Raw genomic sequence first — 7,500 nt, forward strand, 5'->3', positions numbered from 1 at the left:
ATCACATCCTTCTTCAACACCTTCACTGCAAACACCTCCTCACTGCCTTTCAGCTCTGCTAACATCACCTGAAGGAGGGAGGGAGGCAGAGTTAGAAAGAGAGAGGAAGAGAGAGATACTTTACACCTCCTCACTGCCTTTCAGCTCTGCTAACATCACCTGAAGGAGGGAGGGAGGCAGAGAGAGGAAGAGAGAGGAAGAGAGAGATACTTTACACCTCCTCACTGCCTTTCAGCTCTGCTAACATCACCTGAAGGAGGGAGGGAGGCAGAGAGAGGAAGAGAGAGGAAGAGAGAGATACTTTACACCTCCTCACGACCATCAGCTCTTTCCCTTCCTCCTCTTTCCCTCCTCCCTCCTTCTCCTTACCTTTCCAAAGCTTCCTTTCCCCAAGACCTTGATGAAGCTGTAGTCTTTGAGAGTCCTCTTCGCTGCTCCGTTGTCCCGCGAGGTAGAGGAGGAACCGGAGGAGGAGGAAGAGCCTCACATCTCTAACGACATCGCACGTTGTAGCCGTTCCAACTCATCCTGCTCTGCACAGACACACATGAAGAAAGTCAGACAGCTGTGTGACTTCGAGTGTGTTTGTGACCATGTGTGTGTGTTTGTGTGTTACCGTGCTGTGATGGGGAGGTGGGGGGAAGCTCATCTGAGAAGGGGACTGGGAGTCTATCCCTGGTGGTAACTAGAGAGAGGAAAGAAAAGCTCCATCATCACTGTCATCCTCGCCATCTTCTGTGTGTGTGTGTGTGTGTGTGTGTGTGTGTTTGTGTGTACTTGTTCTTCTATCCTTGTGGGGACCTGAAATCCCCAAATATCCCCACAAGGGGAGTAAAACAGGGAAAGTTCCCCCTCATGGGGACAAAGGCTTTTTTAAGCATAGGGTTAGGTGTAGGTAAGGGTTAGAATTGGGGTTAGGATTTGGCGTTAAGGTTAGGTTTTAGGGAAAATAGGATATTGAATGGTTGTAAATGTTAGATACCCACGAGGACAGAAAAGCTTGCTTGTGTGTGGGTGAACCTTTTTCCTGCACTGTGCACTAGTGGAAATCTTTTCAGGAGTGACTCCCATTTCAGCCAGGACTTTGGCGATGCCTTTGGCGTCCACCCCGCAGTTGGGAGCTACGTTGGCCTCACACCTTTTGTGTACATTCATCTTACACACTAAACACACACACACACAGTGTGTTGAAAGAAGCTACACATACACAAATCAGTGAATCTGTCTTATCTGACCTATGAAAACATAACCACCTTCATTACCAAAGTGAATACACACACACACACACACACACACATACACACATACACACATACACACATACACGCACACACACACACACACACACACACACACACACACACACCCTTGCATTGCAAGTTCAAACCCCGAGCTGACAAGGTACAAATCTGTCGTTCTGCCCCTGAACAGGCAGTTAACCCACTGTTCCCAGGCCGTCATTGAAAATAAGAATTTGTTCTTAACTGACTTGCCTAGTTAAATTAAGGTAAAATAAATAAATAAATAATCGAGAGAGTTTGGCAGCTGCTCGCAGCCCCATTCTGTAAGCTTGCAATGAGTTACTCAGCCAAGGAGCAGGATGGTGATAGGATAGGGGAGGAGAGGCAGCATTAGGAGTCAGGAGGGAGAAGGGTGATAGGATAGGGGAGGAGAGGCAGCGTCAGGAGTCAGGAGGGAGAAGGGTGATAGGATAGGGGAGGAGAGGCAGCATTAGGAGTCAGGAGGGAGGAGGGTGATAGGATAGGGGAGGAGAGGCAGCGTCAGGAGTCAGGGGGAGAAGGGTGATAGGATAGGGGAGGAGAGGCAGCGTCAGGAGTCAGGGGGAGAAGGGTGATAGGATAGGGGAGGAGAGGCAGCGTCAGGAGTCAGGGGGAGGAGGGTGATAGGATAGGGGAGGAGAGGCAGCGTCAGGAGTCAGGGGGAGAAGGGTGATAGGATAGGGGAGGAGAGGCAGCGTCAGGAGTCAGGGGGAGAAGGGTGATAGGATAGGGGAGGAGAGGCAGCGTCAGGAGTCAGGGGGAGAAGGGTGATAGGATAAGATAGGGGAGGAGAGGAGAGGCAGCATCAGGATAGGGTGATAGGATAGGGGAGGAGAGGTAGAATCAGGAGTCATGAGGGAGGAGGGTGATAGGATAGGGGAGGAGAGGTAGAATCAGGAGTCAGGAGGGAGGAGGGTGATAGGATAGGGGAGGAGAGAGTAGAATCAGGAGTCAGGAGGGAGGAGGGTGATAGGATAAGATAGGGGAGGAGAGGAGAGGCAGCATCAGAATAGGGTGATAGGATAGGGGAGGAAAGAGTAGTGGTGGCGAGAGAGCGAAGATTACGACGACTCATGACCATCTGGATTCCAAACCAAAACACATTGCGGTAACTCATTGGTCAACATGGCCACCATAAACAGTCCGCAATACCTCCTCTGGTGTATCCTCCTGCTTCTTCATCCCGGCACACTTGGTGATGATGTGCTCATGGCAGCGCTTGTGGACCACGCACGTGCACACTGCAATAAACACACACACAATTACACACTTTCACACTGAACAACACATGATAATAATACAACAGACAGACAATGTGCATCTCAATAATGTCTCAATTCATTCTAGAATGTTCAGGTATCACTCTAGAACTCTCATAATCATTCGAGAACCCAGACAGAAAAAGAGACAACTTGTTCTCACTCTGGCATTGATAACCCTGCATTCCCAGCACTCCCCTATAAAATCAAAAGAGAGAGAAAGAGGAAAAGAGGAAGAGAGAAAGTCATTATTTTGTATAGAAAACAGGGATATGCTACGATAATTATTGGAGCGGATTTCTGAGCCACTTTATCTGGGTCTCGCCAGCAGAGGGAGCCCTATGATGAGACAGCGGATAGACGGCTGAGACTGATGTGTGTGTGTGTTTTTCACCAGATGAAGTCTCGGCAGTGTGAGTGTGAGCAGTAGGTAGGTTGCCGTAGATACGTGGCCATGAACTTGTGTCCGTTAACCTGGTGGACACGCCTCCGGACGGCCCCCTGCCGCCGCCGAGGACCAATCCGCTCTCTGAACACACGTTCCTCATTCTCATTGGCAGCTGAGGCTAACAGACAGACAAAGAGCATTAAAGAGGGGTCGGTGGTAGGGTGTTTGGGGTACAGGCTAGAGTCTGACGGGATTGGGCACAAGAGATCATGAGACCATTCCTAAAAGTACAGTATCTTTCTCACTCCTCATCTTTCTCCCTCCTCCTCTACCTCACGTTATGTCTTTCTGTATGGGCACTAAACCAAAGAACAAAATTTGAAGATATAAAAATATATATTTATATATCCTCCAACCCATCGTTTTACTTCTCTCTCTCCCTCCATCTCTCCCTTTCCCTAGGACAGAATTAACCTTATGAGACAAGAGAACCACCTCCAATCCCCTCCTACTCTCTCACTTTTTCTGTCTGTCTAGGTTGTGATGCAGAGGTTGTGATGCAGAGGTGGTTACAGTGTGTGTGTGTGTGTGTGTGTGTGTGTGTGTGTGTGTGTGTGTGTGTGTGTGTGTGTGTGTGTGTGTGTGTGTGTGTGTGTGTGTGTGTGTGTGTGTGTGTGTGTGTGTGTGTGTGTGTGTGTGTGTGTGTGTGTGTTTGAGAGATAAAGCGAGAAAGTGCGGCATATAAATAGGCCATTACTGAGATCAGTGTGTTTTACATAACACATCATCCATCTGTCACACACACATTGGGCTGTCAGGAACGAAAAGAGCTTTGACTGGGCTGAGCAGGAGCGGGGGTGGGAGGGCCAAGATACCAGAGTTGGCAGAACGGAGTACTTGGGTTGGGGTGTAGGGTTTAAGCATAGCTTGAAGGTAGGTAGGGGAAGTTCCTCTTGCTGCTCTGTAGACAAGTACCATGGTCTTATAGTGGATGCAAACTTTGACTGGAAGCCAGTGGAGTGTGCTGAGGAGCGGGGTGATATGGGAGAACTTGGGAAGGTTGAACACCAGGCAGGCTGCAGTATTCTGGATAAGTTGCAGGAGTTTGATGGCACAAGTAGAGAGCCCAGCCAACAGCAGGGTGGCAGTAGTCCAGAAGGGAGATGACAAGTGCCTAGATTAGGACCTGCACTGCTTCCTGTGTGAGGTAGGGTCATACTCTACGGATGTTGTAAAGCATGAACCTTCAGGAGCTTGTCAATGCTTTGATGTTTGCAGAGAATGACAGGGTGACACCAATGTTCTTTGCACTCTGGGAGGGGGACACCATGGAGATGTCAACCGGGATGGAAAGGTGTTGGAGGGGGCAGGCCTTCCCCGGGAGGAAGAGCAGCTCCGTCTTGTCCAGGTTGATCTTAAGGTGGTGGACCGACACCCAAGCTGAGATATCGTCCAGGCAACACAGAGATGCGTGTCAACACTTGAATGTCAGAAGGAGTGGAAGGAGAAAGTAGTTGAGTGTAATCCGCATAGCAGTGATAGGTGAGATCATGTGAGGATATGACAGTGCTAAGTGACTTGATGTATAGAGAGAAGAGGAGAGGACCTAGAACCGAGCCCTGTGGGACACCAGTAGTGAGAGTTCTTGGTGCAGACACAGATCCTCTCCATGTCACCTGGTAGGAGCGGCCTGCCAGGTAGGATGCAATCCATGAGTGGGCAGAACCTGAGACACCCAGACCTGAGAGGGTGGAGAGGAGGATCTGATGGTTCACAGTGTCGAATGCTGCAGATAGATCTAGTAGGATGAGAACAGAGGAGAGAGAGTCAACTTTGGCAGCAAAGAGAGCCTTTGTGACACAGAGGAAAGCAGTCTCAGTTGAGTGACCTGCCTTGAAGCCTGACTGATTAGGGTCAAGAAGATCGATTTGAGGGTGATAGCGAGAGAATTGGTCAGAGACATCACGCTCAAGTGTTTTGGAAAGAAAATAAAGAAGGGATACCGGTCTGTAGTTTTTGACATCAGGGGGGTCGAGTGCTGGTTTCATAAGGAGGGGAGCAACTCTGGCCATTTTGAAGTCAGAAGGGACGCAGCCATTGGCCAGAGATGAGTTGATGAGGGAAGTGAAGAATGGGAGGTCTCCAGAGATGGTCTGGATGAGGAAGGGATGGGGTCGAGCTGGCAGGTTGTCGGGCAGCCTAGTGGTTAGGAACGTTGGGCCAGTAACAGGAAGGTCTCAAGGCACTTAACCATATTTGCTCTGGATAAGAGTGTCTGCTAAATTACTATAAATTACTAATTACTATTAAATATAGTTCACCTTTCCATTCGCAGAGAGGGAGGAGGGAGGGGTAGGGGAGGGAGGAGAAGGTGGAAAAGAGTTTCCTAGGGTTAGAGGCAGAAGCTTTAAATTTAGAGGGATAGAAAGTGGTTTTCCCAGCAGATACAGAGGTAGAGAAGGTAAAGAGGAGGGAGTGAAAGGATGATAGGTCCTCTGGATGTTTAGTTTTGTAGCCATTGGACTCTAAAGCAGGGAAATCTGAGCTTTTTTTTAATAAATTTTTTTAGTGGTATCCAATTTCGTGGTATCCAATTGTTTTTAGTAGCTACTATCTTGTCTCATCGCTACAACTCCCGTACAGGCTCGGGAGAGACGAAGGTTGAAAGTCATGCGTCCTGCGATACACAACCCAACCAAGCCGCACTGCTTCTTAACACAGCGCGCATCCAACCAGGAAGCCAGCCGCACCAATGTGTCGGAGGAAACACTGTGCACCTGGCAACCTTGGTTAGCCCGCACTGCGCCCGGCCCGCCACAGGAGTCGCTGCTGCGCGATGAGACAAGGATATCCCTACCGGCCAAACCCTCCCTAACCCGGATGACGCTAGGCCAATTGTGCGTCGCCCCACGGACCTCCCGGTCGCGGCCGGTTACGACAGAGCCTGGGCGCGAACCCAGAGTCTCTGGTGGCACAGCTGGGGCAGCAGTACAGCGCCCTTAACCACTGGGAAATCTGAGCTTTTGATGTTTGACGGACCGAATGTTTGGCGAATATCGAAACTCAAGCCAACTTTACCACAGTTTTTCAACAAGCTTTTCACTCCGGACCTTTTTATCTGCTCTACCATGCACCTGCCGGGTATGGTTGAACGCCTCCTCTCGAAAAAAGCTTCCAAGCGGTGTGACACCTATTCCCATTGCCTGCTGCACTGCTGCTTGGATCCCACCTGGCGATCTGTTCCCTGACTTCCCGTCTGGTAGAGGTACCCCCGCCACACTCCCCCTTCTTTGCCGAACTTTCGCTTGCCTCCAGAACACACGCACATACACACACACACTTTACTTACATTAATTTTATATAGGCTAATTCACTTGTGAAGCTTATTATGTGAGCTTACCCAGAAACGCTTGAATTATTAGTATAAGCTTACTATTTATTTATTTTATCTCAGACTTTTATAGCCTACTGGACTCAGAGAACTACTCTCTCAAGTAGGTCTTGTTGGGACGAGTGACTCTTTGAACTTACAACAGCTAGCCCCAAGTCGCACATTTTTTTCCCTTGTGATTTATGCCATTTACCACACAACCCCTGCGTTCTTTGTTGACAATGAACATGCTTGTTTAACCGACCATGGGACAGAAAATGTTTGTTCCCACTCTCGCGACTCTGACTCTATTGGTTACACACTCTTGGCCTCCAATCCTAACCACCTAGTTGCCAGCTATGTATTCATGTTACCTGATGAAATTGCTGTACAATATGACCTAGTTACCATCTGATGCACATTCAAATGTCATAAAAAATCTACACTGCAGAGCATTCCCTCTCCTCTGCCGTGCCGTGATTGTATTACTGTTGATGATATCTGGAAATGTGCATGTACACCCTGGCCCAACTACTGCAGCTAGCCCCAATCCTGACTTGTGCTCTGATTTCTGCTCCACTGATTTTTCTGCACGTTAACACTAGAAGCTTATTCACAACTTGCAGACTTGTTTTCGAGTTGCTGTGCATTTTGTTGCCAACCTGTTTTGCTACCTGACAAATTTACGGTTTTTACTTTTTAATTACCGTTTATATATATATATTTTTTTCCTCAACTTTTTCACTCCGGACGCTTTATCTGGACACGATTCGTCAGAACCTCCAACAGCCGAAGCTAAGTAGTAACATTAACATGATGCCTTCTAATGGCAGTCGCTGTACTCGCCTTGCACATCTCCCTTAATGTTGATGATGTGGTTATTACTGACAAGAAGCACATGGCTGAGCTCTTTAATCACCACTTCATTAAGTCAGGATTCCTATTTGTCTCAGCCATGCCTCATTGCCTGTCTGACATTTCCTCATCTACCAGCCCTTCTAATGCGACTAGCCCCGATGTTCCTCACTCTTTTTCCCCTGCCCTGCTACAAAATGTCTCCCTGCAGGCGGTCACTGAGTCTGAGGTGCTAAAGGAGCTCCTTGGTTTAGATCCTTTCTTCTTTAAGGTTGCAGCCCCTAACATCGCCAAGTCTACCTCTCACTTTCTTAACCTGTCTCTCCTCTCCTGGGGAGGTTCCCATTA

At 48.6% G+C, this 7,500-nt stretch overlaps 1 pseudogene; it reads right to left on the reverse strand.

Moving 5' to 3' along the window:
* The window catches only part of LOC139367844 (protein kinase C epsilon type-like), a 16,619-nt pseudogene that overhangs the window by 3,322 nt on the left and 5,797 nt on the right, over positions 1-7,500 (reverse strand).

This window comes from Oncorhynchus clarkii, chromosome 16, assembly GCF_045791955.1.
Source record: "Oncorhynchus clarkii lewisi isolate Uvic-CL-2024 chromosome 16, UVic_Ocla_1.0, whole genome shotgun sequence".
Lineage (NCBI taxonomy): Eukaryota > Metazoa > Chordata > Actinopteri > Salmoniformes > Salmonidae > Oncorhynchus > Oncorhynchus clarkii.